General features: G+C 40.7%; 1 protein-coding gene across 1 annotated transcript in view; it reads left to right on the top strand.

Annotated features, from left to right (window-relative positions):
- The window catches only part of EPS8 (EGFR pathway substrate 8, signaling adaptor), a 139,378-nt gene that overhangs the window by 12,951 nt on the left and 98,736 nt on the right, over positions 1–27,691 (top strand). Inside the window, 1 exon segment of the mRNA XM_075757593.1 lies at positions 20,588–20,739. The gene's annotated coding sequence lies outside the window, so the exon portion shown is untranslated.

Raw genomic sequence — 27,691 nt, 5'->3', positions numbered from 1 at the left:
TCTGGCAGCAGAAAAAAAAAAAAAAAAAAAAAGCAGGGCTTTTGTCCTGTCTTGCTTTTCCTCATTTAAGACCATATGTGTATGTATTCTGTGCAGATAGTTTTTCAGTTTCTTTCCAGTTTTACAACAGCTGTGTATTTTGTTTTCATTTAGATCTAGTGCCTTGACTAGGAAAACCACATCTGGTAACGTACATGTGTCCATGTGTCTTCAGCAGTTAATATGTTCCAGATAATGATGCAGTTTGTATACAGTGAATCCGATAGAGCGTAGGCTCTGGTCTACAGTAGTACTCAAGCATTTGTGGCTTAGCAATAAATCTTCTTCCCCTTCGCTGGATGTAGTGAACAGAAACCTTTTGTTTCAAAACTGACCGAGATTTGCCCAAGACCTACCTTGAGCAGTGTGAAGGTATTCTTCAGCCCTGCTGGAGCTTGGTGGTGGTGTTCATGAAAGAGTTCCGCTCAACTGTAGGGGAGAGGGTTGATTCAGGATCAAAATCTTGATCTATAAATACTTTTTTGTTCCACTGATAGTAATGGGACAACTTGTCTTTCTGCCTGCTGTTTAAATTAAGTGCTTGTGAGATTGAGGCCCAGAATCTCAAATTAAAAAAACAACAGCCCACAACAAAAACCCAAAACAAACTCCGAGAAAATTCTTGTTTTATTAATAGAAACTCAGATCATTTGGAAATAATTTAAAAGAATTTGTTGCCATTTTTGTTATTTTTTCTGTGTCTTCATCATAGTGTGAGGCACATCTTTTGTTTGAAGTGTGTACTATTTTAAACGAGCGTTATGTTTTCATGAAGACTCTGCTGGGCAATGTCTAACTCCAGACATAAAAGCAAATAAACCAAGAAAAACCCTCTGTTTATCTGAGAAGAGAGGGCTTTTTTAAGAAAAAGAGAGAGAGAGGATCTAAAACTACCTAAAGTTCTCCCTTGTCTCTCTTTACTGTTCTTTTGCAGTCCTCAGGAATTACTCCATCTCATTGGTATGTCACTGGGGTATCAACTACAAAGAAGTCTTAAAATGCTTACCATCTTCAGACCGTATAGTGAAGAGAGGCTGAAAGGGCTGCGATACACTGGTTCATATAGATTGATTCTGATTTTACTCTGTTCAGCTGTAGATTTCAGATGAGAGGTGGAAATTCAGAGATTGATGTGAGTGCTTAGTGACAAATAATGTATTTTGCGCACCTCCTGCACTGTGGTGAAGTAAACGTGAGAATTAACATCTCTGGTTTGGGGCTGTTTGTTTTATAAATAGTTGAGATCTCTTGTGTGCGAGGTTGGCTGTTTAGGGTTTCTGAAGCTAATGACTGAAATATGGCAGCTCATCCTCAATTTTGCTACTCAGTATTTTCTGAAACAAAGCTCAGCAAGTTTTACGGTAAATTTGTCTAAGCCCATCCCGATTTCCAGTCGCTTGCTAGGCTGAAGGATCAGCTGTCATGATTTCAGTATTGGCGTTGTAGCGGTAGGTGTACTAGCAGTGGTAAGTGATGTGAAGATGAAGGAGTGGGGGCTGCTGACTGGGGAATGAGCAGAATGGTGACATACGGGGCCTCGTGTCACCTCCATGAAAAACTTCCGTATGTGACTGTTGGGAGTTAGGAGGTCCTCCAGGGTCCCCAGCCATGAGGCGCTTCAATTTGTTTTCACTCCAGTCTTTCTCTATCTTGACTTAGCCCTGTAAAGGCTAACAGTTAAATGGGAAGTACATCGCTAATTTTCTTGCTTATGAAGCCCGTGTTTTTCATAGCATGCACTGTATGGATGGAGCAAAAGAAACTGGTTTTGTTTCCATGTATTTTTACAGTCTCTGGATCTTTTGCACTGGTTGCAGAGCTGTATTGCTTAGCTACTAGACAGTGAAAGCCAAAATGTCTGCCAATGACCCTAGAAAATTAAATCCCCAGCCATGATATCAGGTGTGGCTATGACAGCGGTAGCAAACAGAGGTCTGAAATGGGGAATGTCAGTGCTGCCGCTTGAGAAACCAGAGCTTGTAGCTTTTATATCCCTCTTTTGCAAAGCCCTGGGATTCTTCTGTTATCTGGAGTTCAGTCTGCTAAGTCCTGTGAAAACAATAAACTGGCTCACCTCCAGTACCGTGATTTTTATCTTGAACTAATAATAAGTTGTCTTTTCTCACAAAGGCAAGTACTTTTGTTTGAAAATAAAATTGCTTTATCTTCTTGGGGATTCTAACATGTTAGCTAACACTTTAAATATGGTGGGAGTTTTTTGCCTAATAATCCTTTTGCTATCAAGCCCTTTGATCTGCCCTGGATTTTAATGAGTCATTTAAAAACAGATATCTATTTTGGCAATTTGACTGTGATGCTCTCTCTCAAATCAGTTACCATTTTGAGAATGACATCTGAGTCTGCCTATGTTTCTGCATGACTGGAAACTGTCACTACTCATTTGAACTTATTAGTGCTGGAAATGGATATGCTGGTTCATCTAACAGGGATGAAACATGAGGCTCCAGCATTCAAATTCAAATGTTGTTCCTAAGAGTAAAGGAAGAGGTGACTGTAGTCATGAGAGCTTGGACAATTAGGGGTGAAGGCTGTATTGCAGCTCAAAGAGGTGTTGGGCACTTTGCCTATGGGTTGCTAAAAACAGGTTATGGCATTTTTGGACAATTCGGGAAAATACCGTGGCTGAAGATAAAAGTTTAATAGAAGGATACAGTGCTTTAGCTGAAGATTATACAATGGAAGACACTAAATTTTGGTCTCAAGAGGAACCTAAGTTGGGAATACTCATTTTGGGGAGGGGCGATGAGCGTGTGAGAAATTAGACTTTTAAGAGGGCAGATGCAAAGCAAGACTGAAAGCTAAGCCTCTGTTGTAATGGCTCTTGAGAGATCGCCCCCACACTGAAGGTATGCAAAATGGTTCTTAAAAATACAGACCTGGAGAATGAAGGCCATGACCCTCCATCTATCTTTAAAGGACCTGAAGCACTCGGGACACACGAGCACCGCTGGCACACGGTCACTTTTCTCATCTAAACGGGCTGTGAGCCAAAAGAACAGGAAGAGACAAAAAGAGTCCTGGGCGACTTGAGCTGTAACCGGCCATTAACGTAACGCTGCCGCTGCTCTTCTTACAGGCTGGGGTGTGCGAACCTGTGTATTTTAATGTCTTCATTATTCTGCCACTTTTTTATATCTAAATACATTTCCAGAACAGATATTATTTACCCTACCTCTTCTCTCACTCCTGTGCCTAAATACAAGCCCAGACCTTGCTTGTGATCGGAGTATTTTGATTGACAGTACCTTCACCGTTTGAGACTAGTGGTGTGCTAAAATGAACAACTGGCATTTCAGAAACTGCAAAACTGACCTGACAAAGTGTGATTTTAAATTTTTTCTTTTTGTTTTTTTTCTTCCCTTCTCTCAGCAAGTTGTAGACGTGTCTCAATTCTGATGCTGTCATGCAGTTATCTCACTGGTTAATATTTCTGCAATCTATAGAGAATATACATTCTGAAATGCTTACCTAGATGGTTGGTAAACAGGACTTAAATGATACAGTTATAAATGAATCTTATTTTAACCTTTTTCTTTTTCCCTAAATAGCATTGAGACTGCAGCAGTAATACAATGGTCTTGTCTGAACCTGACAGAGTGCAAAGGTGGTGGGAATGGTTAGGACAGACTAGATGTTACTGATGGATTTGTGACTTCCATACTACCTCTCAATAACCCATTTATTTTTCTGTAACAAACTTAGAGTTGTGACCCATCTGCTTAACTATCAGCCTTTTTAAGGTAAGCTTACAGTTCTGCCAACCTCCGATGCAACAGCTTGGAGGTTCTTTCTTCTCTTGACAGATAATAATATTGGGAGGAAAAGGAAGTTTTGCAACCCTTAAACTTCCTGAAGAAAAAAAGGCTGTTAAAATTCCTTTAAAAATAAATTAAAAACAAAACCAAAAAATTCAGTGAGTCATAGTTTAGGGGAACATAAACTTTTTTTTCTCTGCGATGATAAACGGATATAATTTTTTTCCTATTTATCCCAAAGGAAGGCAAACTTTGCCAGCTTTATTGCTGGTGCTACACTTCACCAGCAATAGTATAAAATTTCATCCATCGATAAAATGAGGATGCTTCTGAACAATTAATAGAATCCCTTCGCATTGGGTTTGAATGTTGAATAAAAGGAAATGATGAATCAGTTGAAAAGATGTATGAGGAATTTCTAAGAGGCAAAGTATAAATAACCAAGCTGGACATTTGCAGAAATGCTTATAAAGGAAAGCCATTTTCATTGTAGCAAGTAGTCTGCAGCTCAGTGATTTGGAAGAGAATGCTACTTCCAATAACAAAATTAATTTCTGTAACACAGTGGTGAGACTTTGGCTCAGATTAAAACTTAAATATTCTCATATTAAAGCACTGATGCTAATTAGTGAATGAAAGATCTCTTCCAAGTAAAGTCATGGTTTCTGTATGAAGTAATGACCTGATCAGCCTCTGAGGTATTGCACTAGGTATTACACATTTTTACAACTCTTATGCTAAATAACATTTTAAAAGGATGTGCTTTCATCTAATGGAGGTGTGCTGTCTGTCAGCTTTTCAGCTCATGGGGACCATCCTGTTCTCCCTGATGATTTTTTTTTTCACGTCTCATTGGGTTTTGAATATCTGTTGTGCATAGGATTTTCTCTTGATTTCTTGGAAAAATGGTTTAATGATCTTAAGTGAAATACTTTTATTTATTTTGTTTTGTCTTTTCCAGACAGTTAAAGTAACAATATATCAATAGTTGTCCATTTTATTCTTGCAATTGCCATGGTGTAGAGCATCAGAAATCATCTCTGATGTACCAAGAAAAAGTAATCCCTCGCTCTGTCTCTGCCTCCCTTTGCTGCATCCCATTTATCTGTGCCTTCCTTCTTACGCTGCGTTGAGTGACCAACTGGAGATGCTGCTTTGGAGCTTCCCAGGTGCTGATGGGCGGCGATGGAGGCGCTGGCCCAAGCTGTTGGTCTCCTTCCATCAGTGGGGTGGCTGCGGGAAGGGGACACCGCAGGAGCTGAGCATGATGCACGGACACCCAGCCGCTGGACTTCTGCTCCTGAAAAATCACTTTCTCTTCCCCGTCCTTTACAAACAGGCAGACACAAGCTGTGGTGGCTGGCACCCTGTGCCTGGCCGAGGCATTGCTTCCTTCTGAAGCACTGCACAGGTGAGAGCTCACCTGCGGAGCTAGTGCCTGGAGGCGGGACCTTGTCCAGGGCAGTTCAAGCAGTTCCTCTTCATCACCCCTTTCCTAAGAAGATAACAGATGTAAAAGGGGCTGTGTGCGCACTTAAAGGAAAGGAGGAAATCTTGATGTGTATGGACTGTTAGGAACCATTGTGTAAATATTTTTACGTTATCTAGTAAGAGTAATTCCCTCCTCTCTGATTTTTATGTTTTTTTGCCCAGATCTAATCAAAAGAGGCTTGTTTTTTAAGATGCAGGCATCTCCCACATGCAAGAATGTGATGGCTGCTCTCTTTCTTCTTCTGTGTAAGATGTTCTTTCTTATTTTGGGTGATGTTTTACCACTTATTCTGTGGTAGGGCTGTGAGCCAACCCTGTTGGTGCCCCCAGGCACTCAACAGAGCAGAGCACAGGCTGGATCACAGATGATGGGCTGGGTGCCTCTCCGAGCTTGCAGCTGGATTGAATTATGGTGTTGGGTTTGTGTTTCTTTACAGTCTATCTGAGGGGTATAGCACCATCTGCGAGCTATTTGTAGACAGCAGCGGGTCTCACGTTCTGGAGTACATTTGGGTGAGAGAGAAGAGAGGCTGGGAGGGGCAGCAACCTCCGTTGTAGGTGTACTTCATGTCCACATTTGGTTGAGATGTGCCCAGACTAACTGATAATGCCAAAAATTCTTTCTAAGAGTCTTTCTCACCATGGTCAGATCCCGCTAGCTTCCTACATTCAACTTTTGTAGGCTTTTTGCTAGGTATGTTGGGACATCTATAAATATTTATTCAGTTCCTGCTGGTAGCTTCCTATTGCCTACTTCTCATCATCAATTTATTTGCAGCATTGAGTGGCGCCTATGTGGTAAAAAATAAAGAACAAATGTATTTTCTTGAGCCCAAACTGCCTTTGGCCCCGGCTCGTGGTGGGGTTTCCATGACTTTGTATTAAATAAGAGACCATTTTCCAAATTTAGGGGATGGAAAACTCCATAGCTTCCATTTGTCAGGATATCATGAGGTCATTCTTCCTTTTTTTCCTTCCCCCCCCCATCTGTTCAAGAAGCACAGGAGATAATCTAGTTCTTAACCAATACTGCCAGTTCCTCTTTGCCCTTGGAGAATATTCCTCTACAGATATTTGGGGTGATTTTTGTTTTGTTTTGGTGTAGGGTTTTTTTTGGTTGGGTTGTTTTTTGGGTTTTGGGGGGGGGGGGGGCGTTGAGCCAGTTTTAGTAAACAAGTTAAACTTGCTCGAGGCTAGAGATACAAAGAAATTTAGGGTGGTGACCTGAGATCTTATGCTGAGACATGTTTGCAGACCAGTTCCATTACCAACTTCGAAGCCATAGGTAATTTGTTTTCTCTGTAAGTGTTCCTGAAGAGGAGGGAAACGGAAAGTATTTCAAAAAAACAAAGCTTGTAGTCAGCTTTCTGCCTTTCCTGGAGGTGGAGGAGAGGGAGTTATTGTGCATGTCCTCTTTTATGATCTTTGATAGGAGTGGGGTAATATTTCACATAGTTATAATTAGAAATGTTGTTGATGCTTTGCATCTCAGTCCTGCCTTGAATGCAAATAAGCGTTCATTTAGGTAGAACAGGTATAGTTTATACTCCCTGGACACTGATTGAGAATAACTATGTAAGGCCATAGATATTTCCCTTCCCCGATGCAAATTTAGCAGGAGACATTTGCTCAACCCCTCAACCCCCTCCTTATTCTGCAATCTTGCTTAACCTGGAACATAATGGAGTGAAACATGGGGTTTGTAACAGCTTGCAAAGGCGGGGGGGAAAAAAAGTACGGACTCTTTAATATTAATCTTTTCTTCTTTGTTGGGTACAAGCTAAGCAGACTGCTCCTGCGTCTGCTGCTCGGTCCCAGTGTTTGTGCTGGGAAGTGCTCAGCGGGGCTTCGTGGCTCGGATGAGAAGTTCTCCATTGGGCTGTGACAGAGAAACGTGATTTTTCAGCACTGGTTTTGCAAGGAGATTCACAATGAAAATAATACTTTAAAATCACAAAAGATTTGCAGATTTTTAAAAAAACCAATATGCCAAGCAAAAGTTAGATTTTTAGGAACTGTCTAAGCATTGATACATGGGGAAATTATTAAGTTCTTGCTTGGCTAGAGGACTGCCAGCTTTCACACTGTCAAGAAGAATCCACCTGTAACCTGAATAACACATAATCATGTCTCACTAGAACTTAAAAATATGATTTACAGGGCTGACAGGCTCTTTGTTGTACCAGCATTGTGTGATTGTAGTGCAAACAAAAATGCACTTCAAGTACCTAGAAAAGAATTAGACTGAAAACTATGTCATGTTTTTAATTCTGTGAATTGTTATGTCTCTGAGTAAGTCTCGTATGCAAAACATTTTTGCTTCCCTCAGGAAGCAAATATTAAACATAATATTCTCATTTTCCTGTTGCTGCAGTAGTTTTGCAGCCCAGTAATAAGCATTTCTTTTTTTAATCCACCTGTGTCCACTGTGTTGGTTTTGCCCACTGAAAGCAGTCTTCATTTCTGGCAGCTTCATGTAAATCAGTAGCGTTTTGGGGACAAAGCTTTGCTGTGCTGCTGCCACTCACTGCAGGAACAGGGAGGAGGTATTTAAATCCCCAGCTGCATGTTGACAACGCTGTGGCGAAAACTTTTTTACTGGGTCTCTTCAGCAGCCATCCCACCATTGCCGGTATCGGTATAAATGGTTAAAGTGGTTAAAAAAATGAACCAAGTAACTTAAACTCCCATTTCTATAATTATATCATCTTCCTGTCTAGTTTTCTCAAGAGAATTTGTTCTAATGTTGTTTACAGTCTGTGGAATATATTAATCGCACAACTTTCACAAGGGTAGATCGGGGGATCTGGTGAAGTCACTGGCCCAGTATCGCTACTAAGCAAATATTTGCCAGGTTAATTTATGAATGCTATAGAAGATAAAACTTAAAGCTATTACAGACAAGTACTTCGGTGTTTTTACGTCGTAGGTGGACTGTGTCATCCCTCAGTGGAGCAGCTACCTTAGTCTCAAGTGGAAGATGATGTGCACAGGCAATGCCTTATCTTCATTCTGCTGCTGTACTCAAAGTCATCCTGCATCTACATTAATTTCCTATAAGGAAGGATTTAGAACTTTGAAATCCTAGCCTGAGTGTCATTCTTCTGAAGTAACTTAATAAATTGGCATGTAGCCTTGCATTCTCGTGGTTCGTCGAGGTCCTGAGGCAATATTTAGCGTAACAGAATAAGCAGTGCTCCAGTTAACACAATCATCTCTTATGCAGGGAGATGCATTTATGCCTTTCAAGACAAAGAACCTTTTCACTGTACGTCCAGCTATTATCCTGTTAATTCTTTGCAGACAATTGCCACATCTTTGTTTTCCTTTGGGTGGGGAAAGAGTTTAGCATGTTCTCACTGAAGGGTCCAGAGTTTGAAGCCACAACACTTACATGAGGATTAACTTTCTTAAGGACTTGAGGGTCCCCATGGAGTTGCCTGAGCCCATTAAACAAAGATTGACTTTTCAGCTTAATATATTAGTTATGTTTGTCCAATTCCTAGAGGGCCAGTAAATCAAATTAATCTTAATTAAATTTAAGCCTGTGATAGGATGGGGAAAAAAATCATAATATTGTAGAGTTTAAAGCTTGAAAGGATCATTAGACAAGCAGACTGTTAATTTTTCTGGTTAAAATTGAAATACATTTTAAATTCACATTTCTGTAAATACATTTTAACTTAATCATTTTTAGACTGTAGTTAGCCTTTCAGTAATGCTCTGACTACTGTGCTTTTGTCTTCATGGGAAGAGTGTTCTTCTGACCAGTCGTTTCAAAGCTCATTTTATAAGCCCATCTTGTCATGCTAAACCTCTAAATTGTTTTGATCATGTTTGCAGCTTTAATAGTAATATTACAAACAAAATTCCTATAGTGGATGTTTCTGTATGCTAGAAAGGGACAAAACTAAAAGTGATAAAGATGGTAGCCACTTGTATGTGTGGGTTTTGTATGTATTCTTAAGTTGACTTAAATCTTCCATTTAAATCCTGCTCTAGGAATCCTTAGATATGTGAGACCACGCAGAATTACTTAATCTCCTGAGGATGTCTGCATTTTAATAAAACAGATGTCAGTTTTGCATCTCTAGGTCTATTGATTGTTTCTGAAGAAAATTGCTATTTTGATTTAAATCCAGTAGAAACTTTTTAAAAATACTTCTCTTCATCAGGCCAATATTGCCCTCTTTCAAAACAAGAAGGCATCTCTCCACTTCTGTTTCTGAAGGGCATATTTAGTGTTCTTTCATATCTCTTTTTTTTTTTTTTTTTTATGTCTCATAAGAAAATTTGTGCACAAATACGCATCTCCAGGTTTCAATGCTCCAGCACTGTGAAAGACGGTATTAGCTTTGGTCTTTCTTCTAGAAACATTCTAGTTACAAGCTGTCATTTACTTCTTCTCTTGGCCCATTTCTTCATTCGTCTTGTTTTAAAACAATTCCTAGAAGCTTGCAGGAGTTTTGCACAGGGTGTACTTGGTGTAATCCACTGACATAATTTATATATTTCATAGGACTGTGTCCTAGCTGGGCAACCTGAAGTATGTGGTTTATGTTTGGGGTTTTTTTGTGGCGTGGCATGACACTGCCAGCAGTGTCTTTAGCCTCCTGGGAAATGACACTCTTTCCTCCTGAGAATGATCTTGATGCATCAGAAGGTTTCTCTGTCTTTTTTTCCTTGTGCATTGCCCATGTGCGTCCTTCCTTTATTTTAGCAGTCTTTATTTCATTCTGGCAAACAGGAGGAGACTGTGGATTTATTATTAAACTCTAATAACGGTGCACAAATTGTTTTGAAGGTAAAGACAAACAACACTGCTTGGGCTATGTAAATAATGCAATGGGTTACCTGATATACTGGAGAGGCTTCTAGAGTTTCTCACCTCATCACATCTCCTGCAAACAGTCGGTAAAAGTCGGCTTCCAGTTAGGCTCATAGCTGTTACTTTCTTCATCATGCTTAAAAAGGGGTATCCGTCTTCTCTGGTTGTTGTAACGTTCCAAAGAAATGAAACTTGTTGGAGAGTTACCAGATTTTTTTTTCTCTTTCTTTGCTTTAATGTGTTTCGCTGTAACAGAGGTTGAGAGGTTTGTGGAGCACCCAGCCACTCTCCTTGCTTTTGGTAGGCTTCTGAGCAGGTCACTGAGCCCAATTCTGTCAATAAGTTGTGCTGTGGTTTATTAGACTATCTAATAAATTGCAGTGATACAGATGTGAACATTTAATTACAATCCCAACATACACAGCCATTCTGTATTCACAGGCAAACCTGTCTGTTTAGTAAGAGCGTAAGACTGGGCCCTTGCTGGCTTGGTCACAGCTTCCCCCACATCAGCTGAGCTGTGTTCTTGCTTCTACTAGCGGAAAAATCTCATTCCCTTACTGGAAACAGGCAGCTTCTGTTTAGTATACATTTGTCATCCTCTGCAGATCTTGAGGCTGCAGAATTGTCCTACTCTGTGGGATATATTGCAAGATTTCTGCTCTGTGAAAGGAGAGAGATGGTGAGGAAGAGAAGAAATGAAAAGTGTTGTGCCTGGGAGCTTCCTGGGTTTGCACTAAACCTGCCCTGAACACAGCGAAACCTTTGTCCTTTTGTTCCAAGCCTGGTAATACACATGTATGAGACGCATTTTGTGGTACCCGTGTTGTCAGCATTTCCATTACAACCTCCTATCTTAAGTTTTGTATCTTGCTCCTGAGTTTATTGCTCCACGCAAAAATGTGGCATAACCTCTTTCAGCATACAGTGAACACTATTTTATCCACGTTTTCCTTGCATTTGTTTACCAGTTTGGAGGTTTGTTTTGTTGGGCTTTTTTTGATTCAGCACCATGAACGTGCTATTTTTATGGCCACAATGGCAAGTCTAAAAGTAGCTTTGAATCATTAAAATAACAAGGTGATGAACATTATTTTAAATGGTTAGAGCAGATTTCTGTTTTTATTTATCTATTTTCCCCAGTAGAATTCTGGTGGTAAGATTAAAATGATGAAACATTGGATTAGGAATTGTTTGTTCAGAGGGATTTTATGTCTGAGCGTGTAAAGCATTGGTAATGATAATACATGACTTTATGCAGTGAACAAAAACAAACACAATTAAAATACTGTGTTGATATTGGCAAGGCAAATTTTTAGGCGCTCTTGAGAAACTTAATGGGCTGGCTTTCCTCTGGCTTTCATGGTTTTTGCTTCTGAATGGGGTGCATAAAAGTCCCTTTTGGTCATGTAGATCTTTAATGTCCTTATTTGGGCTGTGTGGCTCTGAATTTGCCTAGCTGTGTTGCTTTAGGTTAGGTGTTTTGGGCATAATTGCCAAGTAAAAATAGTGTGGAAATACAAGGGCTATGCAGAAAGGTTAATTTAGAGCCAGGGAACAGTGTCCATGTAACTATGGTGGGGTTTTTTTTGTGTTTTCCTCCAGTTTGCAGGGAGGTTGGGCTTTTTGTGTGTTTGCTTTTGTGTATGATCAGTTAGCCCAGGATCAGGGGTTTTGTTTGTGGTGTAAATTCTGCTCTTAGCCTAAAATGAAGGTTAATTACACTTCTGTACTTACATGTGCCACATTGCAGGATCAGCGCCTTATTAGTAAGGCAAATAAAAGCACAGATGAGGTGATATAAGAAAGTAAAAAAGAAACCGGGATCAAGGACAAACACTCTTGCTCCAAAAATTACAAAACAGCGGAAGAGAGATGCTTAGAAAAGTTGGAAGGTGGCACATTAAATATTTAAACATGAGAACTTCCTTTTTGTACACCCTTAACTTGTAGAAGGGCATTACTGCAAGACATTACTGAAAACATTACCTTTTAATAGGCTTCAATAAAAGAAACATTAGCAGGAAAGCTTTTATAGAGATAAGTAGTGGATTTTGTTGTTCTTTGTTTGTTTTTTTTTTTTTTTAAGAAGTGGGACCTTTTAGAAAGATGATTCCCCAGCTCAGGCTTGGGAGTAGCTGGGTAGAAATTGATTAAAGGAATATTACTTTATAGTTGTCCATCGTAGGGCTCCTTATGAGTACTTGGCCATCATTGGTACCAAGTCATCACCTGCAGGAAAGAGAGGTAGGGTACCTCGTCTTACAGCAAAGGAATCATTGTATTTGATATTCTTTTGTAGGATCTGAGGAGAATATTGAGCCCAAGGTCTCCAGAAATCCCTGCCTTTCAGGGTATTGAGAGCTCTGTCCTGGCCAGAGTGCTGCTCCAGACTGGATTGCTCCTAGTTTGGGTGTTGGCGCAATGGGAGCTAACAAGAGAAGTAGTAAATTGGTGGTGATAAGTACTATAAAAATATGTCTTCTTGTTTGAATCTAGTTTTTTGTAGGTATTAGTAGTTATGCTCTATTGGGTGCATTGCACTTTCTTTTGAAGGAACAGAGTGGCCCCAAGAAAATTGCCACCTTGTGCTTATTGCAGAGTAGGCAGACTATTAGGTTCCTGATTCTTCTTTTGACAAAATAACAAGTTGCTTTTTTCATTAGACATGATAGTTAGCCTGAAAATGGGTTTGCCCCCCACCCCACCCCAACTGCATTGCTAGAATAATAAAAAGTTTTACAAACCTTGCTTTTCATAGTTGCATTGATTTTTAGGATGATTTAACTCGGAACACGATACAATGAAGGACATTAAATTCTGATAAACCATTAATTCATGAAGTAGAGGTCATATAGAAAATAATAATGAGTTCAAAGACTGTGGTCAGTACCAATGATGGAGTAGAAGAAAAAAGATCATTAGCTGCTGAGTTGCGTAACAAGTTGCTTTGAGTTAGAGCAGAAGCTTTATTACCTTGATGGGCAATATCAGGAGAGACTGGAAGACATCACTTACGGTTCAGTGCTTTGACCCCAGTGGACTGAATGAGCTCTAACATTAGTGATTCTAATCAGCAATAAATGTAAAAGCGTAGTTAAGAAATGATATTTGAGAAAATGGGGAGGTGAAATGAAAATTATGGCATCCAGATGTCTTGATACTGAGCCTATTTGTGATTCCCAGGGAAAGGCTAGCACGTACTGATGAAGAGTATCTGGCTGTATTATTGAGTATAAAAAATGTGACTTGATGTTCTTGAGTGTGGAAAAAAACTATATGAGCTGGATAGAAGTTTTAGGTGTTTCGGAGGCCATGTCTATGGTGTGCTTTATCTTCTCTTGCGATAAAAAATTAATGAATCCAAGTTTTAATATAGCTTGGAAGCAACTTCTGACTATGGCATGATGGGGAATCTCCTCCTGCTCCTCAGCTACAAAGAGAAAATTATCAGCACTAAAACTGATTTATTACCACAGCCTGTGTTTAAAATAACTTTTATTACCATAGTGGCCATAATGTGGTGGGATTCTGTAGGTGTATTGATGTGGAAACCTCTGTGGTTTTATTTGTAGAAGTGATTTCAAAAGGCTGCCTGACTTTTGTGCTTTCCTTGATAAACAGAAAAGATTCAAGATCTTCCTGATGATGCAGTTTTGCAGTGTGGTAAGAGTTAGGAAGGGTCAGCTTCAGAAAGGACTAATAACTGCACAGTTTTAAATTTATACAGCCAGGACCAAATGTTCAGTCTTTCACCTTTTGGTCATGAGTTTTCTTCTTCACTATTTACTTACTGACTGATCCTTCGTGCTGCTTCCCCATCCATCTCCTTGTGAAGGGATTACCTTTTTTCCAGCTTCCTTCCTCCACATCTCTAGAGGTCTCACAAGACAAATGAGCTATAATAAATTTAAACAAGGCAAGCTTAGCAAACTTTCTAAATAAGTTTATTTGTTAAATTTCAATATGAATACTGGGCACTTCGCGTAGCACGCTTTGTCTTTCTGAAGAAATAAGAGGAACTTGACTTTTCAGGCTATAGTGGGACAGTTGCCTGGGTTGTTTGAGCTCTGATTTTACAAGAGGCTAGCAAAGGAAGGACTTGATAGCAAGCAGCTGGGAAAGTTCATTTTCTTTGCTACAGAGGACAGCAGACATCTTGGGAGGCTCTAATGCTGAGATATGTGAAGGATGAATGTTGTTTCACCCCAGTCCGTGCATATTCTCTTCATTTTCCCATTTCTGTAGAATGTCATCATCTGTTGGTCTTTTTTTTTTCCACCCCTGCTGAACAGGAGAACTAAACAAAAAAGGTCAGCTAGACAAACTAGCACAGGTACTTTTCACGGTGTCGTTTCTGCTGCTCTGAGCACCTGTGGCAAACAACATCCCCTTCTAAGCCAGTACTAGGGTGAAAGAAAATTAAATGTCTTCGGGTGGTGCAGGGGGAATGCAAACTGTCTGTGTGGTGAATAGGGATACGATGGTTGTTTTTTGCTGCAAGGAAATACCTGTAAATCAGTGTTTGAAATGCTCGTCGAGTCCTATCAAATGTGGTAAGTCTGGGAATCAAGGGCTGAGCAGCTCTGCTCCGAACACCCTTCAGAGCAACTGGAAAGACAGCTTCCCCTTCTCGTGCCCCCTGCTCCTTTCCAAAAAACCAAGTTATTTTTCTTGCTGCTTTTTCCAATACCACATGTGATGCTTCCCACACATCTTTTCAGCTGCATACAGCCCTTGTCAAAGGTCTGAGAGTCGATGTAGTTTTTAAGAGTGTTCACAACCTTACGATCCCCCTTCACGGGAGTGGGCGGGGAATTTATACTCGAGCCGCTAACATCCATGTGTCTGTTTCCCACTGTGAAACCCTCCATGCACGTCCTTTTAAAGCCTGTAACAGTATTTGAAGACAATAATCTAATCTTCCTGAATAATACGCTGCTGTCAGTTTTGTTTGCTTACCGCACGCATGTATCTGAAGAGATAGATTGGTCTTCTGTAGCGCTAACAAGAAATCCTGGGTCTGTTGAAATGTAAGACCAACTGTCTATTGACTTCAGAAAGGCAGAAGCTCAATCATGTGAGATTTTTAGCAATAGTTTCTCTTTAATTGAAAAAAAAAAAGGATAATTTTAGGAATGCTACCAAGCTATGCATCTCTGGTAGGAAGTCTAAGGGTTTCTATATTAATATATCTGCCACTTTAACTTCTATGCACTCAAGTTTAGAAGTGGACCCAGATTGAATATATGAGAACAACTTTTATAAAACCTGAGAGTAATATAAGTTGTTTCCTATTTCAAAATAAAACAAACTAAAAATGGCAGTGGTTGGTTATCAAATGAATAAACCTGATCCTTGCAGAGCCTGAAACCTAAACATTGTGGTAGGAAGAACCTAAAAGTAAAAGTAAACCAGATTTCATTGTTCGCCCTGCAAGAAGCTGAAGCTGGGAAAAAGGTAAAAGTAAACAAGGAAACAGTGACAAGTAAATAACCACTAATATCATCTAACAGTGAACTGTTAATAAAACAAGTCTGGCATGAATGTACAGAACCAAGGAAGGTATAAGAATTCAAAGGGCAGTAATAATAGTAATAAAACCTGTAACTATTTTGAACTTCTGCAGCTATGAGGATGTACAAATTTTACAAATCTGACTCAGACTTAGGAAACTTTGTATCAATATAAGTAACATGAAGTATGTTTTGCAGATCTATTGTCCTTCCATCAGGTTTCTCTCCTTTTTTTTTTTTTAATGTCCTTCCCAGTTCTGGGGGTTATTTTATTGGTCTATTTAGGATGACTCTCCTGCAGTGGGATTGTAGTGCAGCATTTTGAAATGATATTGTTGAATATAATCTTTTAAGAAGCGTCTGACTAGTATAGGAATCGTGTGGAGGTTTCCATCTGTTTTGGCATTCTACCCATTTCAGGCAAAATGATGCAGCATCTTAGCCCATGAGACTGCAAGAAGAGATGGGCGTTTGTGTGGCAAATATGATAAATATGCCTGTGGTACATTGGTGGGAAAAAACTGTACTTCTAGTGGTCCTGGAACTAGTTTTGCATTGTATGTTTTGTGAAATGAGGTTTTCTATTAGTCAAGAAACTTTCACAAACGTACATGTAAACAGAAGTGTTGTAGAGTTAGACATCAATGCATTTTTTTGACAGCTCGATGTTCTCACGTGGGGTGGAGGGTGTGTGTGTATATATATATATTTATTTTAAATCCATTATGATTTCTAAACAAGCTTTACAGAAACATCACACTAAATGACATGTTGTCTCTTTTGACCTTACCAGTAATGCTTTTCTCTTTGCCTTGCAAAGAAGCTTTTCCCTGTGGACTTACTCATCAGCTCCTGAAAGGCAAAAGGAGGTAAAACCTGAGCTGAAGTTGGGATTTTTTTTGTTTGTTGTGTTGGTGGGACTTTTTTTTTTTTTTCTAGAAGACATATATGACTGATTTAGGAACAAAACATTATGCTAAATAAACTGGTATTTGATGACTTCAAGTTCTTTTTCCTGTGCTTCTTTGCCATATCAACATGCTCTATCTCTTACCTTCACATTCACAAGCCCTGCTGGTGTGCATCAGGAGACTAGCATTTAAAAAAAAAAAAAAAAGACAAAGAAAAAAAGACTTGATTACAGCTGCTTAGAATGCTATTGAAGAAATGGTTTAAAAAGCAATGGTCCAAACCCAACCCTTTCCAAGCTATTATTCCTAATTTCACAGAGCATCAGTGGTTCTAGATCTGTTCAGGTGGCCAGTCCCACTTGCTTTGAAGGGTGTGACTGTGCTTTTTCAAGACAAGGCTATGCCAAATTAATTTTTTTCTTTTTTTTTTTTTTTTATTTAATTAAGTAAGTCTGGGCAGGCCATGCTTGCTTGGATTAAATACAAGCAAAAAGAAAACTCACATTGGTTCAGGAAGTTTGTTTTGTAGTTCTTTGGAAAAGAACATTCTGTCCCCTCTTTGCAAAACCAATACAAACAGTCTCTTGGCACAGGCAGTATTCTTTGTAGATACCTTACTTTAAATTATCTCTTGGTTATTTTGCAAGATTAAGTATTGTATTTCCTATTTCCTGTATAAATTCTGCCTTGTATAATTGTGCTTTCACTTTGTAAGTCACATCTGCAGAGGTAGTTGGGCAATAAGATTAAATCTTCTAAACACTATTTGAGATCTGTTGATGGAATACTGAATAATAGAAATGATGATAATAAATTGTAGGATAGTAAATGTTGTTTATAAGATAGCACATTTTCAGAAGTGGTTATATCTCATTGTAGAAATGATTATGTAAGTATGGGTTGTGCGATTGTTGGTGTTACTGAAAAAGAGCTGGAGAAGTACAGAGCAGCATTAAAACATCCAGAACTGTGAGGGATTATTTGTTATTGGGTAGTTGAGGAATTGTGCGCGAGTTTTGTAGATGGATGTCCTTTTCACTTTTGTTTAACTTTTTTTTTTTTTAAAAGGATGTTATTAAGCTACTCTGAGTTACTATAGGAGTAGTGAGGACAATGTATTTCATGTGCTTATATTAAGCATTTCTCACATGTGAGAATCTGCCGTGAGTTGCTGGAATTATGAATAAGAGCAGGGAAAGAAATGTGTGCTGCGCAACCTTTATCAAACAGGGAGCAATCTCTAGTGCCCTCTTTTGATAATATAATCAGTGGAACCAATTAGGGCAGGATCTTAAGTGATGTTGATAGGTTACTGGACTGATTTTTTAAGTGGCCATAACTCCTACTGACTTGGGCCCTTACTAGAAGGGAAATGAAAGATGTCTTGTGCCTTGTAGGAGGCAGTCCTATTTGTAGTAAGTAATATTCCCAGAGAATGATAAAAGCAGAACAAATCTCTGCTGTAACAGCTTTGAAGTCAGCTGAGGTTTATGCATGCATTCAGAGGTAATTTTTGAGAAGGAGCGGACTTTTTTATTATAAAAAAGAAAACACGCTGAAAAACCCCAACCGTGTGAACTTTCCATTTCCATACATTTAAATCCAAAGACTAAAGTGTTTTGATTGTCACGTCTGTCTTATCTTTCTAGCAAAGCCTTTTTCCTATAATTAAAAGGGCATCAATTTTTCTAATTGATGCCAAATCCAATCCAAGCCACCCACACAATTATTTCAACCTTCCCTCCCCCTCCCATCATTATCTGATATTTTGTTTGCACAGTCATTATTCATTAACTGTGTTCATGTCCAGGGCTGCAAACAGTAAAATCACATTAGCAAGGAGGAGCTCTGAGACTCACCAGTGAAATCTGTTTTTTCCTTTTCTCTTTTACATTGGCTTTCAGATGAGAATCCCAAAACCTGTCACAAATTTTGGAGATAAGGAGCTTGGAAGTAGTGAGTGTGCTAGTCTTTAGTTCTTCCATACCGCTGGGAAGAATTAAATTCTGTGTAAGAAGCTACTGAGATCACAAGTTGCTGTTGGAAAAGGTGTAGTCTGTCCTCTTTTTTTACATACATACATATACGTATATATGTGTGTGTATACGTATGCATGCAGCCAAGCCTATTCCCCTGTCTCGGACCTTTATAGATGACCCTGTTTTATTTAGAGGTAACTTTTGAGCATGTCCCTTTATCCTCTTTGGCATATCCTCAGGTGGCTGTGTCTGCCCCCGTGCCGTTTTGAGAGATAGAGACCTACACACGAAGGTCTCGCGATTGCTCCCGAAGGCTTTTTGGTCTGTCACTTTTTCAACATTTGACCTTGGTTCCTCTGCGATCAATGGCAACTCTCTCACCTCACACCGACCCGGGGTATTGGCAAGCATTGAATGTGCTGCTAACCATACCTGGCTCTCAGAGTGCTCCTCATCACTTGCACTCGTATTTTAGGAAGACAACTGTCACCTTTATCCATGTTTTGCAAGGGAGAAAATCGACATGGAGGGGTAGAGGGTCTTGCCCAAGGCCAGTGAAGTGGGAAAGGCCGAGGCTCGTGGCTGGGAAATGAGGTATGGATGGAAGGCAGCCCGTGCTGCCTTAATGTGGTGTGCCCATGTGTCGTCCTTTCTTCAGCGTGGGGTTCCTGGTCAGCAAACCATTAATTGCCTGTCTCCCCTTGAAATGTTAGAATTTTAAGGTATTGGCAGAATTAGGTAATTAACAGATAAACCACCACTGTAATCTGGTCATATTAATAAGCAACTTGATAAGGTTCAGTACATACACTAGCTCGATATACTATTTCCTATATTAATATGCAACTACTGGATCAATTCAGTTTGACTGAATTGACCTATCGCCACTTGCCCTGTTACTGGATTGACTTGTTACTGCTTCTTCCTAATTCTGTTGCTATATCAAATCGATCTGTCCTTTTTAATTATTTTTAATTGGATTTATTGTGAAATGGAAAACATCACTGCAGGGCTGGCCCTGTAAGGGAGGGGGAATGGAACCTCTCGTAGAAGTCACAGAATTGGGATACTGTCAAAATCACGTGTCAAAGACACTCATAAAAGTACACAACTGTAAACAGAGCAGGTTTGGTAAAATTTAAAGGACTGTTCAGCCCCTGGGATGGTGCAGCTATGAAGCTGGAAACGACTTGTATGTACAGCCAGGTTAGAACACAGTGTTGGATATGACTAAAGAAATTAAATAGAAAAGGATTAAGCTTGTCTGAATTCTTGAATGTCAGATTCAAAATTGAGGAGTGGCAAAAATTTGAGGAGAATATGGGAGAATACCATAATTGTCACCTTTAAAAAAGAAAAAAAAAAATTACGCCATTTGCTGTCTCCTTCCTCTGCCTTTTGTCTTTGTTTTCACCTTATTCTTCCTTTCCTGCATCTTCCTTCCCCGCTGGTTTGCAGGGAGTTTTTTGAGCTGTCCCCAGTTTCTCTCACTACAAGCAGGTTTTGTCCTGTCTCTTTCCCATTTGGGCCACGCTGGGCTGCTGGTGCCTTGTGAGAGCCACTCTGGGCTGCTTGCCCTCAGCCATGGGACAGGGGTGTGAGGTGACGAAGGGGCTCCTCTCTCACCAACACCTCCATCCTCGTGCTTGATTTTACAAAATGCGTCTACGAATGTGCTATGCTTTCGTTCCCGTCGGGTTTGCAACCTTCTCAGCTCTGCTGAGCCCGTCAGGTGCACGGCTTTGTAAACTCCTCACCCTACCCTGAGGAGGGATCCAGCCCCAAACTGTGCTTGAAAGCAGGGTTTTGGGTGGAAGTTGTCCGGGTATCCTGGCTACGAGGTTCCCGTCAGCTGTACGGAGGAGTTCTTTTTGATATTGCTGGTATTTCCCGTGTTTGAGAGTAGCGGATGAACTCTAATCAGAAGTGTACTTCTCTCTCTCATACAGCAAGGGAAATCCCAGTTTAAGAAGTCAGAGCATATCAAGATTGCATAATGCGCAGTGGAATTGCATAGCTGAGCCTGTTTCTTTTCTATCTTTCCCAGTGATTTGTCCTGTTGGGCAGCCGCCTTCTGAGTGACTCTGGAGAGATGCCAGCCACTTGAGCTGCATCAAGCGGTGGCAGGGACAGCATCTACCCGGGCTGAAGTTTTAAACCCAGGCGTGGGACGTTAGCACAAGTCGTCACAGGTGAGTTGTACATAAGCACACCTTCTCTCTGTCTTTAACAACTGGTACCTTGTAGCAAACGGTAAGTTTCTGGATGCAAAGACTTGCCTGCTTTGCTTGTTTTTCCCAGAAGGTGATTGATGAACTTAGAGAAGATGAGAGTGATCCAGGTTACCAGCTAATCTTAGGAAATCCTTACTATTTGTTTGTATGTTTATGGATTCTTTTTTCCTCTCCCTCCACTGAATGAGTAACATCCTGGTCAGGCCAAACTTCAAATCTATAGCGGTTCGTGTGCTATACTAGACAACATCACCGTGCCTTTTTAATCAGAGGAGGTTTTGTGCCCTCTGCCTTAGCGCTTCATAGCCTGGAAATACAAGCTGTGGGGCTCTGATAACAGAAGTAGTGACTGGCTGCTGTCAGCAGGAGGATGATTAAAAACGTGTGTGTGTATGTGTGTGTGCACGCACGCGTGTTTGTTCACTCCCTTTCCAGCTGAATAGAAAATGAAACTCCCCAAAGCCTTTTATGTAAGTGCATGGGGTTTTGGTTTTTGGTTTTTTTTTTCCGCCTGTTTAAATCTGTGTGGCTGTGCGCAGACGAACTTCACCCCCAGCTTCCTTTTGAAGATGCTTTGTAAAGAAAAGAGTGAGCGTGTTTTGACCTCCTAAGTGTGATCCTGTCTTCAGTTCAATACTAGACATACCCTCTCTGCAGAAGATAATAGCTAGCAATATTATTTTTTTTTTTTGAGAAGGTGGTTTCCAGTCAGTTTCTCCCATCTGTGATTTTTCCTTGATAAAACAATGGCAATCTGCTTCTTCCAGCAGCTGAAATGCTGTGATTCTGTGACAGCAAATGTGTGGAGTGCTGCCTTGCACCTTGTAACACCCTGCTTTATTTAAGACACTGTCATGCTGGGCTGACTGCTGTCTTCCCAAGAGTGTTGCACCAAGGAATTATTGATGAGATGCAGCCTGGTCTGCAAAGCACACGTTCGCTATTAAAAACAACATATGTGCCCTTAGCTATTGCTAATCATTTCAACAGCTCTGTGAAATTTGGGGGAAGTAGCCCCTCTGTACATGGAGAGAGTCCCATTACAGCATCAGCACGGTACAGCTCAGCATCAGATACTGAATCTTCCCGTGGATATCAGAGTTGAAGATTGATGCTTTAAGCAGAACCGCTTTAAGTTATCTTCTTGAGAAAGTAGAAGGAGCCTCCTGTAAGGATGGGTGTAGGAAGGGCAATACACATCCTGGGCTCTCGTCCGGCTCTTTCAGGCTTTTACCATGCTGTTAAGAGTGCTCGTTGGAATATTTGGACAAAAACCTGGAGGCCAGTGCCTAACTGAGCTGTACACGCTAACTTGATTAGCAGCAGAGTTGGAAAATTACTCTGGCCTGAAAAATTATGAGGGTAATTCTGACTTTATGCTGGAGGAGGCAAAGGCAGAACAAGGAACTGAAGTACATTATTTCAAGGTCCACTAGTCTATTAAACCAGGCCAAAAAAGTCGGTTTTAATTAATGGAAAGTTTGGAAAAGCAAATTTGGTGCTATTGTTGAGTGTCCATTGTATTTTTGCAAGTTGGAAGGTACCTGTCCTTAAGTTCCCTTCATTCTCATTACTGCTGCTCTTCCCGCTTCAGTTCAAGTGTAACAGCTGCTATCTTGGGAACCGCTGAAGGTAGATGCAGTTCCTTTATACTGCTTGAGAGCTTTGAACCCCAGCACTTAAATAATAGAACAACTTTAGCGCTAACTCCAGCAGCTTTGGAGGAGAAAGGTTTTGAAATTGTTGCAATTGATTTTCTGGGTATGTAGAAATAGAGAAAGCAAGGTAGTAATGGAAGTGATTTTTATTTATTTATTTAAAATCATTATCGCTTGGGGTAGCTGCACTTTTTTCACCAATAAGTATTTTCAATTTTTAGAAGTTAGAGTCCACAGATTTTCTAGAAGCCTAATAATTTCATGTAGATAAATTTGTTCTCTTACAGTGGAAGCGTGTCTATGTCTTGGTCAGGAAGGTCCCAAATTTAAGACTGGTTGTTGTCTGTCATATCTGTGGTCCCAGTCTGACTCACAAGCTTGAATACCAACGTGGGGGAGAAGGCAAAAACCTTTGCTCCCCTGTAGCATGGGTGGGAAAGCATCTCCACGTGGAGAGACTTCTTTCGAAACCCAAGATCATCAGGAAGGTGCGTTGAAAATTCACTGCACAAATAAAGATTGAGTCAGCCAACGCCTGCTTATCATGTCAAGTAGTGATTACGCCGTGATGTAAATCACCTTGTGCTATGAATACATCCAATTTGCTGGGTTTGCCTATGGCTGCGCTTAAGAAATGTGTGCGAGCTCAAATGCAGGTTTTTTGTATTTCTGAGAGAGCTGTAGTAATAGAGCATAGGGCATCAAGTCCAGCGTAGGTGGAGAGTGTCCTGCACTTGGGGTTAGACGGCGTTTTGCGCTTTGCTTTCAGTCCTGGCTCTGTTGCTTTTTGCTACCTTCAAATGCAGTGTGTTCTTTTCAAACTGCACTTTGAATCTTTATCTGTAACCTGAATTTTCTTGTACATTTTTTTTATTGATCCTTTTTTTTGCATTTCTAGTTCCTCTTAATTATAGGCATCCTTTGGTGTCCGAGGAATATTGCACCAAAGTGACTGGCTAATACAAATATTGCAGACTCAGGTAAATGAACCTCCTGCCCCAGATGTTTGTTTATGTTGCTGGGATGCTGAAACACACTAACAGAAATTGCAAACCATCATAAGCCTGCAAATGATTAATGGTCAGCTGTCAATGATTCTTTTGAAACTTAAGAAAAATGTTAGATTAAGCAGTTGATATAAATCAAACCACTCTTTTGCTAGCATACATTTTGCTTAGATCCATGGAATCACTGCAGTTAGATGGGTATTTCTGGTGGTTTCACTACAGCAAAATTTAACTTATTTCTCGCTGGGAGTAAATGGGACTTAACCTTTGAGACCGTGTCATCTGCCCCAGTCACCCGTGTTCTCCATTTAAAAAATAAATTTCATAGGAACAATTGGGGTTTTTTTTAATCCTGTATTTCAAAACACATTGTGACCCTATCTTTTAAATCCTGAAGATAGGGAGGGCATTCTCACATCAAGACCTGGCTGCTCAGATGGGGGATTTGCCTTTGGAGAAATAAGAGAAATCTGGACAATTTGAGTGTTGTCATTGCGCGTGGTGTGGCTGGTGATGCCCACGTGCCCCGCTCTGCAGGCGAAGGATCAGTGTCACAAACGAGAGCCACGTTGCTCACCGAGTATTGACAGGTTGTCATTACACACAGTGTTTTTTCCTCCTGGCCTGTAGCTGAAAATGTTTAGAAATGATCATAATCTCTTTCCTCAAGTGACTTGGGGAAGTGTTGGGGTTTGTTCTTTCCGGATTTAGGTAGAGAAGAGACACTCTGCCTTTCATTTGTGCTGAGTTTACTATTATTTTACTGTCTCAGTTGGATTTTCTTAACGTATCCAAAATCATGAAGCTCCCGCAGCGTGAAAGAGGATGTGAAGAAAAGGAGCGCTGAGGGGAGAGGCGGGAAGGAATGGCAGTTAAACAGGTTGGGGTTTTTCTTGGGTTTAGGTGGGGTGTTTATTTTGCAGCAGCTATTCCTGGTACGTAGGGGAGAGTGCAGGAAGGTGAGGTGACGGTGGGTATGTGTAAGAGAGTATGGCGTTTGCTCAGCCACGCGGCGAGAAGGAATTGTACGTCAGCCAGTTCTTCTCTGTCCTTTTAACTGGGGCTATAGAAGAATTTTTTTACCTAATGCGTAAGTATGTCCGTTCCCTGCTCTGGGCACGCAAGCTGGGCTGCCGAAAATTAATTTTGTAAACGAGATCCAACGACATAAACACAAACCCAAGCAAACAAGCCCCCTGAAGGGTGCAGGCGGAGAGCACCCTTCATCCTCTGTCATCAGAGGAACACGGCTGTTTGAATTGGCTTCCACCTTTGTTTTGAGAGGTTGCTGTGGTGATGAATAACCTTTGCGGAGGGTGTGTGAGCAAGAGTGCGTGCGTGCCTTGGTTCTCGCATATAAAACAATGCTGCTGCGTGCACGGCTTTTCACCCCCGCATCAGAGCATGTATCTGGCAATGGCCGGCTGCTCCCCAAAATCAGTTAAATAACAAAACTGTTGTCTTGGAGCTAATTATTGACATAATGTTAATCTACTGATCTCTTTCTTCCATTGCTTTCATACTAGCTAGCAGGAGACTGGGTGATGGCAAAGCAGCAGCTTTTTTCCATTACACAGAAGGGGAGTTGAAGAGCAGCTGATACACTTTATTTGCGCAAGCTTGTGACACCGAGTTCTGTCTCGTTACCTGGGCCTGAGGAAGGGTAGATGATAGAGAAATAGACTGACAAAGGTACTCTATAAAAGGAAAGAGGGAAATGCTATTATCTGAGAGGGCTTCCTTGGTTTTTTTGTTCTACCATTACAAAGATTACATTTTCTATACGGAGACCACCTGTGGGTTAGTGTTATTTATTTTACTCTCCATTTATCAATAAATATTACAACAAGTTATTATTAACTTACTACAACTTAAAATAGATGAGTGTGCTTTTCATACTAAGATGCAAAAATCTGATGTAACGACTGCATATTGATACAAAAGTGACTGTGACAATTAGAATATATGTATGGATATTCTACATGAGACTTACATCCTTTCTTCAGGAAGTCACGCTGGTACAAGTATAGCTTGATGGTACAGTTGTCTGAAGATGTTATAAATATCACTTCTAGGTAAAGAAATGCCTTCAAGAAAGTCTTGGAAACTTTATTTGTTTCCCCTCCCCGCTAGAAAACCCTAGCGAGGGTTGGCAAGAATGAACGATCACCTGAGGCAGCTCGTGTAGCATTTTGTTCCCTGCACGTTACCCTCGTTCCCGAGGTCTGTGGAGCTGCCCCGTACAGAACTTGTGGGAAGTACTCTGGAGAAAACTGAGTCACTCAGAGATGATCCAGTGGCCATGACAAATACAGTCAAGTTTAAAATGTCTACTTTTGCTGAATAATTCCTGAACTTAAAAAAAACCAAACAACCCCAAAAAAACCCCAAGTGTGAATTACTCAGTTCTGTGTCAGCTCCCCATCTCTTCAGAGACCATCATAACTGGTGGTTTCATTTGTGAGGCTACGTACTTTGAAGGTTGTCTTGTTCTTGACTGCAGCCATACCGAAGGATCAAAGAGGAATATGAAAATGTTTTAAGAGCGGCAAGGCCTCTCGCAGTATTTAAAGCGCAGGAGGCGAAGGCAGAGTGCGCGACCCCCTTGCACGACTGACGGCACTTCTGGCTGAGTTAGAGCAGTGGGGGAAATGACCTCCTCTCCCGCCAGCAGTTTGTTGAGGCTTGTCATCTTGAAGTTTTCCCCAGCACGCTTTAAACACGCTGCCAGCTCCCTTTAGTGGCTCACTTAGTTAAAATCACCTTCAGTAAGGAGTTTTTAATTACATCGTCTTCTTACCTTATTCAGGCTCCCCTCCTGGATTTTTGAGAATCTGGGCAATGCTGCTAATAGAGTGGAGCCAGCATTTACAGGAATAAATTAATAGCAGCACTATAGCTGTGCTTTTTACATCTGACACATTCTCCAAGACTAACACTGCACCTCCCGTACTTCTTCAAATTCATTTGTTCCGTTTCAGTTCAGTCTTTTGAAATATTTTGTGATGAATGAGTTCACTTTGCAAGCCGGTGATCAGCAGCAGCTGTTCATAGTCATGCTTTGAATTGAATCCATCTGTCAGTGGGCTCTTTAAAGTGCAAGTTTCACATTGTCAGGAGACCTGATTACATCAGAGCAGTATCTGGGTGCTGTTTGCCAAAAAGAACAGAAACAATCAAAACGAAGTGTGCTCGGATGGGCTCTGGGATAACCTTGTAGCTTCATCTGTAGAGCTGTGATTTAGCCCGCTGAGAGGAGAGCGAAGTGGCTACAAGCAGTACTTGCGCATTCATGTGCAGAGGGATGTTCAGATGTAGGCTGAAATTAGGAGATGACCTGCAGTAAGCTTTGTAGAAACCATATGCAATGCTTGCTGCTGTTTTTTTAATCCTGACCCTTTGATGAACTTCATCACCAGATCTTTACGTTTTTGGTTGTAGCATTGGGGCAGATTAATGTTCTTCAGAGGATGAGCTGAAGAGGAAAAGACATGGCTTGTTCAAATCAGCAAAAGGAGACAACACTGCTTTTTTTGTTTGTTTGTTTGTTGTTCCCCCCTCCCCAGTACACATGCATCATTTCTTATTTTCATTTGTAACCGGAGGAGGGTGAAATATGTCTGCTGAGGCTGTTTTGCAAACTGCATTTAAGGCAACATTTGAGAGCAACAAATGGTCATTTGCTGACTGCATTAATTGTTCTCATAATTTTATGTGAAAGCTTTGGTCCGTAACGTTCTCTGTAAATTACATACTGGATATGGAAACCAGCTGATTCGTGGCCTGCAGTCCATTGGTCTTATCCACAGGTAACTTCTCATGTTTTCCTCCTTCCCAGTTTGTTCCTCACCAAGACTTCTGTGGGAGGATTGGGCTTGTGCTGGGGTGTGTGTATAGCTCTACGGAAAAGCATTTCTTACCAGCAGAAGCTTATTCATTGGAATATTGTGTGTTTACCCAAGTATGCAATTCTCATTATATCATTTCACCTTAGGAAAGAAAACCTTCCTTGGAGGAGCAGAACAATGGTACAGCCTCCTTTGCCACTGCAAAACTCTTTTTTCTATAGTAGGAGGGCCATATTTTATTCCTAGGCTCTGCCGTGGTCTCCAGCCACAGAGACTACCCTTTGTCGGCGGTCGGATAAACGTCGTCTCGGCAGCCCGCGTCGCCCGCGGCAGCGGGAGGCGTCACGCGGTGGGTGACGTCTGACCGCGTTCCTCCGCTATAAACTTCTCCGTCTCTTTTTTGC

This window comes from Balearica regulorum, chromosome 1 (genome assembly GCF_011004875.1).
Source record: "Balearica regulorum gibbericeps isolate bBalReg1 chromosome 1, bBalReg1.pri, whole genome shotgun sequence".
Lineage (NCBI taxonomy): Eukaryota > Metazoa > Chordata > Aves > Gruiformes > Gruidae > Balearica > Balearica regulorum.
This window is presented reverse-complemented; position numbering and strand designations above follow the sequence as displayed.